The sequence below is a fragment of the Eubalaena glacialis genome, chromosome X, assembly GCF_028564815.1.
Source record: "Eubalaena glacialis isolate mEubGla1 chromosome X, mEubGla1.1.hap2.+ XY, whole genome shotgun sequence".
Taxonomy (NCBI): Eukaryota; Metazoa; Chordata; class Mammalia; order Artiodactyla; family Balaenidae; genus Eubalaena; species Eubalaena glacialis.
The window spans coordinates 42984221-42998402 of record NC_083736.1 but is presented as its reverse complement, the minus strand read 5'-3'; the positions used below and the strand labels follow the sequence as shown (position 1 = coordinate 42998402).

The following is a 14182-nucleotide window of genomic DNA, read 5'->3' as shown; positions in this document are numbered from 1 at the left end:
TATCAGTGGTACGCTGATAAATGTTTAACAACAGGCTCTTCGGGGGGGGGGAGTTCTGATTTGTAGTTTACTGTTTTCTGAAATGTAGATACTCTCACCATGGTCAATTTCAAGCTATTAAGATGATGTCACTTGCCATGGAATTTGACAGTGATGTGCACAATTGGCTCTTGCAATCTGGTGTGAGGTGACTACATATGAAAATGTAATCAGTTGAATTTCCACTATATATCAATAAATTGCCATCTTGGTTTATACAGGTCAGATCTCAAGAGCTAGGTGACCTTAAGTCAATCCCTAAGTAGGGGTCCATCCTTATTGGGGTTCGGAGTCCACCAAGTGGAAGGCCAGCCCTGGACGAAGGTGAATTCTCCAAGGTGAAGGGCATAATACACATGATAGCATGGAAAGGCACAACATGCTTAAAACAAAATAAAATGAACAAGCTAACAGACAAAAATTAAGTAATTCTGAATAGACTAGACTATTCACTCTGTAGACTACAGAGTGGTATAAGAGACTGATGAATGGTGAGTTTGGGGAGCCCAGCTAGGGACAGACTATAAAGAAAGGCATGGGGGACTATACTCATGAGGGTATACCCTTTGCTGTGGTAGATGCTTCACATACTTTAATTCATGTAATCATACCTATCACATGATATTATCCATTTATACAAAAGAGCCTCAGTGAGGGATTAGGGAGCTGAGATTTTAACCCATAGACTGATTCCCCAAACCGTACCTTCCCATTAGTTCATGCTACTTCCAAGGGAAGGCTGGGTGATGATGTAAGAATGCCCCCTTCCCAATCCTGCCCACTGCCTCTCAAGTCCTCTACATTTACCTGAATCCCTAAAAGGGAGACTATGAAATTTTTCTCTCAGGCCCAACTAGGAAATTCTACTATATACCCCTGGAAACCATCTCAACAGTTGTTAGAAATACTTCCTTCTTTTCCTAAACCCATCATAGCAATAAAGTCCTTATATTATTTTTAGTACTCATAACTGGACGCTACCAAATTTTGTTTAAAATGTCCCAAGTACTGAAGGAGTATCCTCAATCTTTTCTTTTGCAGAGTCAATAATCATAATCCTTTACCTGCTACTCTAAAGTCTTGCTTTCCAACTCTTTATTATTTTCCATGTTTTCCCAAGCCAGATACTCTTGTAAAAGGCATGGCCACTGGTGAACACCATGAGGAGGTTACCCAGTAGCTCCTGTATTCTGTACCACTATGTATTCATCCAATTATTAGAAAAACTATAGACAATGGAAAAGGGATTCTCAAAAAGGGAGTAAGAATGATTAAGCTGGTTAAAGAACTTCAAAAAAATTTTATTTAGGGACTTCCCTGGTGGTGCAGTGGTTAAGAATCCGCCTGCCAATGCAGGGGACACGGGTTTGATTCCGGGTCCGGGAAAATCCCACATGCCACGGAGTAACTAAGCCCACACGCCACAACTACAGAGCCTGCGCTCTAGAGCCCACGAGCTACAACTACTGAGCCCGTGTGCCACAACTACTGAAGCCCACGTGCCACAACTACTGAAGCCCGCGTGCCTAGAGCCCGTGCTCCGCAACAAGAGAAGCCACTGCAATGAGAAGCCTGCGCACTGCAACAAAGAGTAGCTCCCGCTCATTGTAACTAAAGAAAGCCCGCGCACAGCCACGAAGACCCAACACAGCCAAAAATAAATAAATAAATAAATTTATTTTAGAAAATTCTATTTAATCCTTACTAATAAATATGAACCTGGTTTAGGAAGAGGAAGACAAATACTATAAAACTTACTTATATACGAAGACACCATTAGGGTGAATACAGGAATTAGAAATGTGACAAATAAAGTATAAATTTAATAGTCCTTTGAAGCCTATGATTTGCCCCTTTCCCTACCACCTACCCTAAGCATCTACTGTATAAATACTTTGCACAGGAGAAGAGTGACTTTAATTGATATTCATTTATGAAGACATGTGAGATACCCCATGATGACTTATAGACCTAAGCACGAACACTTTGCTGGAGCCTGAAAGTCCAGCAGGAGCCAAGAGAACCAAGAACCATACAATTTGGGTATAAATAGAGCCATAGGATACCAAGGCCTGAGGACATCTAGATTACACAATATTAAATATGTGTTCTGGGGGTGAGAGGCTGAATTTTTTCTTGATTGGACTGCCAATCTCTCCTTGAACACAAGGAAACAAAAACTCAGAAATGTTCTAAATTTTCTTCCTCTGCTCCCTTTTACCTTGTCAATCTCTATTGGTCATTTAAAATTCAGCACAGTCATCACTTCTCTTGGAAGCCTTACCTAATCTCCCCTCGCACTACCAAGCTGGGTAAAATGCCCATACTAACCTCTGCCATAATATTCATCCCCTGTAATTATCTGATCATTTGTACATGTCTCCCAGTGGACTCTAAATTCTGGGAAGGCAAAGAGTGTGTCATGTCTTATCTTTGTGTTTCTAGTACGTAACCCAGTACTTGGTGCTCAACAGAAACTCAGTGAGCAGTTTTAGATGGAACTGTGTAGTATCATTTATCCAAGGTCACAGAACTGCTGTATGGCAAAGGAAGGCCTATGCCCCAAGACATCTGGCTCTTCACCTAGTGAGCTTTTCATTATATCATGTATTTAAAGAGTCACTCATGAAGAAGCCAGACATGAATCTAGAAAACATATTCTATGGATAGACATTTTATTGATCTCTGAATGACCAGCAAATATAAATGGTCTAAATAAACCAATTAAAAGACACAGAGAGACTGGCAGAGTGGGTTAAAAAACATGATCCATCTATATGTTGTCTGCCACAACCCACTTCAAATATAACAATATAAGTAGGTTGAAAGTGGAAAAAAAATGGAGAAGGATATAAGATATAAATATTACTCAAAAGAAAGCAGGGTGGCTATATTAATATCAATAAAAAGATAATCACCAGATGGAGAAGAACATTAAATAATGATAGAAGGGTCAATCTACCAAGACATAGCAATCCTAAATGTGTATGCACTAAAAAAACGGAGCTGCAAAATATGTGAAACAAAAACTAACTGATCTGAAAGGAGAAATAGATAAATCCACAGTCATAGTTGGAGATTTCAACATTCTTCTCTCAACAATTGATAGAACCAGTAGACAGAAAATCAGCAAGGACATATTGATAGAAGAACTCAACAAACACAATCAACCAATACGATTTAACTGACACCTGTAGAACACTGCATCCAACAACAGCAGATTACATTTTTTTCAAGCACCCACAGAAAATATACCAAGACAGACCATATCTTGGGCCATGAAACAAGCTTAAACAAATTTAGTAGGACTGAAGTCATATGGAGTGCATTCTCTGACCACAATGGAATCAAAGCAGAAATCAGTAGCAGAAAGACAACAGGAAAATCTCTATAAACACTTGGAAACTAAATAACATACTTCTAAATAAGCCATGGGCCAAAGAGGAAATCTCAAGGGAAAATTTTAAAGTACACTGCACTGAATGAAAATGAAAATACATACAACATATCAAAATGTGTGGGGCACAGCTTAAAGCAGTGCTGGGAGGGAAATTTACAGTACTAAATACTTACATTAGGAAAGAAGAGTCTCAAGCCAGTAATCAAAGCTCCTGCCTCAAGAAACTAGAAAAAGGAGGATAACAATCCTTGGAATAGGATACAAAAGTAGATGAAGGTTTGGGAAGAATGAGAGTCAACTTCTATGAAATAGCAACATTGGATGGTTAGGTCAACCACTTAGGCCTGAAGTGGGCACAAGGTGGTACACGGCAGAATGTTTGGGCAGTGAGAAGACCAAACTAATGCTAACATCTCAGATGAATGCAAGAGTTTAGGTAAAGGCAGAAATTAAGCTCTGGGCTTCCTATAGCAGCTGCACAGCTTTAAAATCTCCTCAAGGATATGCACCATAGGGCATATATTATCAATACATACACATAAACTCACAGAGGGGCCTAACTTGAGCAGAAGGTGATTAACACACCAGTTGGATTCTCACCTGTCAGGTGTACCTAGGAGCAGCCTATCTTACCAGGAATCTAGGTTCTTGAGGGACCAAGGAATTCCCTAGTAAAGAAGGGAGTCCCAAGAGAAGATGGTAGCTCATCAACTGATCTAGTGGCAATACCCCAAGGTATGAGAGAGGAATGATTCAGAAAATGGTGTGAAGTGTGTTACTCAGGTTAATCTAAAAGCTCAGCTTTCAAGGACTTGGTTCAGAATCCAGTAAGAGATGGGCTTTCCACAGAAACCTAAACAAGCTGACATGCAGCCCCCACAGCCCCAGAAGATCCAGCGGCAGCAGGAGGATGAGAGAGTCAAGGGCCATAGCACAGACACCAGTACCCTTAACTGGGAAGTGTACGAGTGAGTCACCCACATGGACAGAGTCAGGCATGTCAGTGGTATTTGCAGCACTGGGGGCTGTGCAAACACAGGAGAGCAGCCTCCAGGGGCTGAAAGCACTAGCAGCCCAGCAAGGACCCTGCCCCAGAGGTCACCGAAGGTGCTAAGAGCAAAGAGGAGAGGACGGAGACGACACTTGGAGCTCTAGAATACCTATTCAGGAAAACACAGCAGGTACCTCCAGGGTAAACTGGGTACATTTGAAGACTTCCCTGGAAGCTGGAGAACTATAATAGAGCTGGCAAAAGTCTGAGGGACTGTTACCCAGACCCTGCTTTCACCACCAGAATGGTGTGGCCCAGGACATTCAGAACAGCTATATTTCATGGTAGTAACAGATCCAAGAGAGAATATATAATTATAGAACACATATGTATAGAAACACATATGCAGGCATAGCACAAAGAGAGATTTGTTTTCCTGTCACCTAAAAGGTAAGTTTACAAATCAAGATAATAATATTTTTACCCTAAAAATTAATGTGTATTGTGCATTTAAAATTTGTTGTTGCCAGGAACTCTATGATAGGCAACCCACTTGAGAAGCTTAAATTTCAATGCGTAACAGAAGTTAACTTGGGCCTAAAAAAAATCCTTAAATTCATGCATAGTACAGATGTGGCTCATTTGGTCCTTGAGATGGAGGGAAGAGGTTAGGAGAAACAGGCCATGGACATCTCAATGGACTTCTGATGCCAGCTGGAAAGGTAGGTCAATAAGCCCAGAGGAAAAGTCCACCTATAGCGGTAGGGGTGAGGGGCAATGGTTCCTGGTCTGAGTTGGGCTTTCCTCTTCATTTAAAAGTGATCAGCCATTTCCTCTCACTAGTCATAGAGAAAAAGACTCACAAAAGAAGCCTACAGAAAGTCAACTAGGTAATTAGACCTGTAAAAAGCCCAACAGAGAAGCAGGAAAACAAAGCTTAAATAATGACCTTTATCTCGTCCAGCCAAGAAAACCTCCCTAAGCCCCTCACACTTGGGCCTCAAGTGCCTCCAACTGACAATCTTCTTCAACCAGGTAGAAACAGTTCTGGCTTTTCTTCTAATCAATTTCTCCTGATCTGAAAGACTAATTTTATTTTATGTTTTGCCCTTTATTTATTTAATTTTCCCCTCGGCTTTATTGAGGTATAATTGACAAATAAAATTATAAATATTTAAAGTGTACAATGTGATGATTTGATTTGATATACGTATACATTGTGAAAGGATTCCCACCAAGTTTACACATCCATCACTTCACAGAGTTACCTTTTTTCCTTTTTGTGGTGAGAACATTTAAGATCTACTCTCTTAGCAACTTTCAAGTATAAAATACAGTATTGATAATTATACTGTACATGCTGTACATTACATCCCCAGAACTTATTCATCTTATAACTTAAAGTTTGTACCCTTTTACCAACCTCTCCCCATTTCTCCCGCCTCTTCGCCCCTAGCAACCACCATTCTACTCTCTGTTTCTATGAGTTTGACCTTTTTTTTTTTTTTTTTTGATTCCACATATAAGTGATAACATGCAGTATTTGTCTTTCTCTGTCTGGCTTATTTCACTGAGCATAATGCCCTCCCAGTTTGTCCATGTTGTTGCAAATAGCAGGATTTCCTGAAGGGTTAATTTTAAAAGAACAGAATATTGCTGCAGAACTGAAAACATTTAATACATGTCAATAGACTAGTACTGTAATCAGTTAATAATTCTTATCTTCTACTTTTCTTACACCTAAGACACTTATTCAAAGAGCAAAGTTTGAATTCTAGCTACCCTTTTCACACAGTTCAGATCAGTGACATCCTAACTCAATTCACTGGACATTATTCTAAACAAGGAGTTAGCAAACGTTTTCTGTAAAGGGCTAGACAGTATATATTTTTTGCTTTGCAGGCCATTCAGCCTCTGTCTTAACTACTCAACTCTGCCATTACAGCATAAGAGAAACCACTGACATTTATTTATGTAAATAAATGGACATGGCTGTGTTCCAATAAAACTTCACTTATAGGGACTTCCCTGATGGTCCAGTGGTTAAGAATCCGCCTTCCAATGCAAGGGACTCGGGTTCGATCCCTGGCCACAGAACTAAGATCCCACATGCTGTGGGGCAACTAAGCCCCCGTGCCACAGCTGCTGAGCCCGTGTGGTCTAGAGCCCATGCGCTGCAACGAAGAGCCCACGTGCCTCAATGAAGAGCCCGTGTGCCGCAATGAAAGATCCCGCGTGCCGCAACTAAGACCCGATGCAGCCAAATAAATAAATAAGTAAATAAATATTAAAAAAACTTCACTTACAGACACTGAAATTTTAATTTCATACAATTTTCACATGTCATCAATTATTATTCTTCTTCTAATTTTTCCAACCATTTAAAAACAGAAAAATCCATTTCTAGTTTATAGGCTGCACAAAAACAGGTAGTGGGACAGATTTAGCGGGCAGGCTATAGTGTACCAATCCCTGCTCGAACCAAGACTTGATGCCTCCCTGAAGGAATTCAAAATTTCAGACTTTCCCTGATTTTTAAAAAAAGTAGACATTTCAAACGAGCATCTCATCATAAACTTATGCTAAAGTTTCAGTTTAGGAGGAGGGACAAATTCTATAAGTGCATAGGAACATATTATAGTAGTGTAAACAGAACTTGAACACTAACTTATAGACCTGCAACTTACTAGGTGTGTAAAACTACAAAACTCACTCATTCTCTCTGGAGCTCAATTCTCTCCATTCTAGTCCATTTGCAACAATCTTCCACATCACTGAAAGGGAGCAGGAGTTACAACTATAATTTACTAATGTTAAATTCTGTCTGGGAGGCGGCCCCACCTCCTCGCCCAGAATGGAGCCCACGTTTCCGCAGAGCTGGAACTCCCGGCTCGGGGTCTCTTCCCTCCGTCGTCATTGAAGTGCCCCGGAGCCCGAGGGGAGATCGGCCTCACTGAGGCTGCCGGCTCTGGAGGGGCTCCTGCGGCCGAAGCCGCGACAGTCCTGGGGACCGCGGGCCAGTTGTTCCAGCAAGTAACTTAAAGACAAACTGGAAAAACAAGGAGGTTTGTGCCTGAGATCATGCTGATGTGAAACCAGGGATGGCCACCTTGTGCCAGTGAGCTGTCTGAGATGTCGTGGGAGTTGCCTCTAACCAGGACCTGATAGCCAATGCCCTGACAACGCTGCCTTTTCAAAGCTTGAACTGCGGCTCTTCACTTGGCTCCGCAGGCCCAGGGCAACTTGAACACCTGGCAAGACACCGTGTGGATGAAAGGCTCTTGGTGCTCCAGCCAGGCATCAGGGCTGTGCCTCTGAGGTGGGAGAGCCAACTTCAGGACACTGGTCCACAAGAGACCTCCCAGCTCCACGTAATACCAAATGGCGAAAATCTCTCAGAGATCTCCATCTCAACATCAAGACCCAGCTTCACTCAACGACCAGCAAGCTACAGTGCTGGACACCCTATGCCAAACAACTAGCAAGACAGGAACACAGCCCCATCCATTAGCAGAGAGGCTGCCTAAAATCATAATAAGGCCACAGACACCCCAAAACACACCACCAGACGTGGACGTGCCCACCAGAAAGACAAGATCCAGCCTCATCCACCAGAACACAGGCACTAGTCCCCTCCACCAGGAAGCCTACACAACCCACTGAACCAACCTTAGCCACTGGGGACAGATACCAAAAACAACGGGAACTACGAACCTGCAGCCTGTGAAAAGGAGACCCCAAACACAGTAAGATAAGCAAAATGAGAAGACAGAAAAACACACAGCAGATGAAGGAGCAGGGTCAAAACACACCAGACCTAACAAATGAAGAGGAAATAGGTAGTCTACCTGAAAAAGAATTCAGAATAATGATAGTAAGGATGATCCAAAATCTTGGAAATAGAATAGACAAAATGCAAGAAACATTTAACAAGGACGTAGAAGAACTAAAGAGGAACCAAGCAACGATGAAAAACACAATAAATGATATTAAAAATACTCTAGACGGGATCAATAGCAGAATAACTGAGGCAGAAGAACGGATAAGTGACCTGGAAGATAAAATGGTGGAAATAACTACTGCAGAGCAGAATAAAGAAAACAGAATGAAAAGAACTGAGGACAGTCTCAGAGACCTCTGGGACAACATTAAACGCACCAACATTCGAATTATAGGTGTCCCAGAAGAAGAAGAGAAAAAGAAAGGGACTGAGAAAATATTTGAAGAGATTATAGTTGAAAACTTCCCTAATATGGGAAAGGAAATAGTTAATCAAGTCCTGGAAGCACAGAGAGTCCCATACAGGATAAATCCAAGGAGAAACACGCCAAGACACATATTAATCAAACTGTCAAAAATTAAATATAAAGAAAACATATTAAAAGCAGCAAGGGAAAAACAACAAATAACACACAAGGGAATCCCCATAAGGTTAACAGCTGATCTTTCAGCAGAAACTCTGCAAGCCAGAAGGGAGTGGCAGGATATACTTAAAGTGATGAAGGAGAAAAACCTACAACCAAGGTTACTCTACCCAGCAAGGATCTCATTCAGATTTGATGGAGAAATTAAAACCTTTACAGGCAAGCAAAAGCTGAGAGAGTTCAGCACCACCAAACCAGCTTTACAACAAATGCTAAAGGAACTTCTCTAGGCAAGAAACACAAGAGAAGGAAAACATCTACAATAACAAACCCAAAACATTTAAGAAAATGGGAATAGGAACATACATATCGATAATTACCTTAAATGTAAATGGATTAAATGCTCCCACCAAAAGACACAGACTGGCTGAATGGATAAAAAACAAGACCCATATATATGCTGTCTACAAGAGACCCACTTCAGACCTAGAGACACATACAGACTGAAAGTGAGGGGATGGAAAAAGATATTCCATGCAAATGGAAATCAAAAGAAAGCTGGAGTAGCAATTCTCATATCAGACAAAATAGACTTTAAAATAAAGACTATTACAAGAGACAAAGAAGGACACTATATAATGATCAAGGGATCGATCCAAGAAGAAGGTATAACAATTGTAAATATTTATGCACCCAACATAGGAGCACCTCAATACATAAGGCAAATACTAACAGCCATAAAAGGGGAAATCGACAGCAACACAATCATAGTAGGGGACTTTAACACCCCACTTTCACCAATGGACAGATCATCCAAAATGAAAATAAATAAGGAAACACAAGCTTTAAATGATACATTAAACAAGAGGGACTTAATTGATATTTATAGGACATTCCACCCAAAAACAACAGAATACACATTTTTCCTAAGTGCTCATGGAACATTCTCCAGGATAGATCGTATCTTGGGTCACAAATCAAGCCTTGGTAAATTTAAGAAAATTGAAATCGTATCAAGTATCTTTTCCGACCACAACGCTATGAGACTAGATATCAATTACAGGAAAAGATCTGTAAAAAATACAAACACATGGAGGCTACACAATACACTACTTAATAACGAAGTGATCACTGAAGAAATCAAAGGGGAAATCAAAAAATACCTAGAAACAAATGACAATGGAGACACGACGACCCAAAACCTATGGGATGCAGCAAAAGCAGTGCTAAGAGGGAAGTTTATAGCAATACAAGCCTACATCAAGAAACAGGAAAAATCTCGAATAAACAACCTAACCTTGCACCTAAAGCAATTAGAGAAAGAAGAACAAAAAAACCCCAAAGCTAGCAGAAGGAAAGAAATCATAAAGATCAGATCAGAAATAAATGAAAAAGAAATGAAGGAAACAATAGCAAAGATCAATAAAACTAAAAGCTGGTTCTTTGAGAAGATAAACAAAATTGATAAACCATTAGCCAGACTCATCAAGAGAAAAAGGGAGAAGACTCAAATCAATAGAATTAGAAATGAAAAAGGAGAAGTAACCACTGACACTGCAGAAATACAAACGATCATGAGAGATTACTACAAGCAACTCTATGCCAATAAAATGGACCACCTGGAAGAAATGGACAGATTCTTAGAAATGCACAACCTGACGAGACTGAACCAGGAAGAAATAGAAAATATGAACAGACCAATCACAAGCACTGAAATGGAAACTGTGATTAAAAATCTTCCAACAAACAAAAGCCCAGGACCAGATGGCTTCACAGGCGAATTCTATCAAACATTTAGAGAAGAGCTAACACCTATCCTTCTCAAACTCTTCCAAAATATTGCAGAGGGAGGAACACTCCCAAACTCATTCTACGAGGCCACCATCACCCTGATACCAAAACCAGACAAAGATGTCACAAAGAAAGAAAACTACAGGCCAATATCACTGATGAACATAGATGCAAAAATCCTCAACAAAATACTAGCAAACAGAATCCAACAGCACATTAAAAGGATCATACACCATGATCAAGTGGGGTTTATTCCAGGAATGCAAGGATTCTTCAATATATGCAAATCAATCAACGTGATACATCATATTAACAAATTGAAGGAGAAAAACCATATGATCATCTCAGTAGATGCAGAGAAAGTTTTCGACAAAATTCAACACCCATTTATGATAAAAGCCCTGCAGATAGTAGGCATAGAGGGAACTTTCCTCAACATAATAAAGGCCACATATGACAAACCCACAGCCAACATTGTCCTCAATGGTGAAAAACTGAAACCATTTCCACTAAGATCAGGAACAAGACAAGGTTGCCCACTCTCACCACTATTATTCAACATAGTTTTGGAAGTTTTAGCCACAGCAATCAGAGAAGAAAAAGAAATAAAAGGAATCCAAATCGGAAAAGAAGAAGTAAAGCTGTCACTGTTTGCAGATGACATGATACTATACATAGAGAATCCTAAAGATGCTACCAGAAAACTACTAGAGCTAATCAATGAATTTGGCAAAGTAGCAGGATACAAAATTAATGCACAGAAATCTCTTGTATTTCTATACACTAATGACGAAAAATCTGCAAGGGAAATTAAGAAAACACTCCCATTTACCACTGCAACAAAAAGAATAAAATATCTAGGAATAAACCTACCTAAGGAGACAAAAGACCTGTATGCAGAAAATTATAAGACACTGATGAAAGAAATTAAAGATGATACAAATAGATGGAGAGATATACCATGTTCTTGGATTGGAAGAATCAACAGTGTGAAAATGACTCTACTACCCAAAGCAATCTACAGATTCAATGCAATCCCTATCAAACTACCACTGGCATTTTTCACAGAACTAGAACAAAAAATTTCACAATTTGTATGGAAACACAAAAGACCCCGAATAGCCAAAGCAATCTTGAGAACGAAAAATGGAGCTGGAGGAATCAGGCTCCCTGACTTCAGACTATATTACAAAGCTACAGTAATCAAGACAGTTTGGTACTGGCACAAAAACAGAAATATAGATCAATGGAACAGGATAGAAAGCCCAGAGATAAACCCACGCACATATGGTCACCTTATCTTTGATAAAGGAGGCAAGCATATACAGTGGAGAAAAGACAGCCTCTTCAATAAGTGGTGCTGGGAAAATTGGACAGGTACATGTAAAAGTATGAAATTAGAACACTCCCTGACACCATACACAAAAATAAACTCAAAATGGATTAAAGACCTAAGTGTAAGGCCAGACACTATCAAACTCTTGGAGGAAAACATAGGCAGAACACTCTATGACATAAATCACAGCAAGATCCTTTTTGACCCAGCTCCTAGAGAAATGGAAATAAAAACACAAATAAACAAATGGGACCTAATGAAACTTAAAAGCTTTTGCACAGCAAAGGAAACCATAAACAAGACCAAAAGACAACCCTCAGAATGGGAGCAAATATTTGCAAATGAAGCAACTGACAAAGGATTAATCTCCAAGATTTACAAGCAGCTCATGCAGCTCAATAACAAAAAAAGGAACAACCCAATCCAAAAATGGGCAGAAGACCTAAATAGACATTTCTCCAAAGAAGATATACAGATTGCCAACAGACACATGAAAGAATGCTCAACATCATTAATCATTAGAGAAATGCAAATCAAAACTACAATGAGATATCATCTCACACCGGTCAGAATGGCCATCATCAAAAAAATCTACAAACAATAAATGCTGGAGAGGGTGTGGAGAAAAGGGAACACTCTTGCACTGTTGGTGGGAATGTAAATTGATACAGCCACTATGGAGAACAGTATGGAGGTTCCTTAAAAAACTAAAAATAGAACTACCATACGACCCAGCAATCCCACTACTGGGCATATACCCTGAGAAAACCATAATTCAAAAAGAGTCATGTACCACAATGTTCATTGCAGCTCTATTTACAATAGCCAGGACATGGAAGCAACCTAAGTGTCCATCATTGGATGAATGGATAAAGAAGATGTGGCACATATATACAATGGAATATTACTCAGCCATAAAAAGAAATGAAATGGAGGTATTTGTAGTGAGGTGGATGGAGTTAGAGTCTGTCATACAGAGTGAAGTAAGTCAGAAAGAGAAAAACAAATACCATATGCTAACGCATATATATGGAATCTAAGGGAAAATAAAGGTCATGAAGAACCTAGTGGCAAGACGGGAATAAAGACACAGACCTACTAGAGAATGGACTTGAGGATATGGGGAGGGGGAGGGGTAAGATGTGACAGGGTGAGAGAGTGGCATAGACATATATACACTACCAAATGTAAAATAGATAGCTAGTGGGAAGCAGCCGCATAGCACAGGGAGATCAGCTCGGTGCTTTGTGACCACCTAGAGGGGTGGGATAGGGAGGGTGGGAGGGAGGGAGATGCAAGAGGGAAGAGATATGGGAACATATGTATATGTATAACTGATTCACTTTGTTATAAAGCAGAAACTAACACACCATTGTAAAGCAATTATACTCCAATAAAGATGTTTAAAAAAAAAATTCTGTCTGGGATATACAGAAAATATTTCTATTTCTACTGTGTGTAGGTCCCTACAAAGCAAAGATACTTTCAAAAGAAGTTTTTTGTCATTATTATTCCAATCTCTTCTGGATCCAGAGCCTACTTATGAGACTTTGAATAGCCTGAGCAGTGAAAAACCCCAAACAGAATAAACCCAAAGAAACCCGTTTCCAGACATATCCAAATCAAACTGCTGAACATAATACAAAGAAAAAAATCTTGAAAGCAGCCAGAGGAAAAATACATTACCTTATAGGGGTATAACAATTCGAATTACAGTGGATTTCTTTTCTCAGAAACCATGGAGGTCATAAGGAAATGGCACAACATGTTTGAAGTGTGGGGAAAAAAGAACTGTCAACACATAATTCTATATCCAGCAAAAATATCTTTCAGGAATGACAATTTATAGCCAGCAATCTGCTCTAAAAGAACTGCTAGAGGAAGTTCTTCAGCCAGTTGGGAAATTATAGCAGAAAGAAATTTAGCACATTAGGAATGAAGGAACAGCAATATAAATTGTAAAATTTGGGTAAATATAACAGACTGTTCTTCTCTTGAATTACTTAAAATATGTTTGGCAGCTGATAGCAAAAACAATAAGAATGTGTGAAGGGATTTTCAGTATGTGTAGATGTAATATATAAGACAACTATAACATAAAGGGGAGAGGGTAAAGGGACCTACAGGGTGTAAGGTTTCTGTATTACTCTTGAAGTGGTAAAGTATTGATTCTAAGTAGACTGTGCAAGGCTAAATATGTATATTATAATCCCTAGAGTAAGCAAAAAAGATATGCAAAGAGATAAATTCAAAAATCACAG

General features: G+C 39.6%; 1 protein-coding gene across 7 annotated transcripts in view; it reads right to left on the bottom strand.

The window, feature by feature from the left end:
- Positions 1–14182, bottom strand: part of JADE3 (jade family PHD finger 3) — a 157046-nt gene that overhangs the window by 107262 nt on the left and 35602 nt on the right. The window lies entirely within an intron of this gene.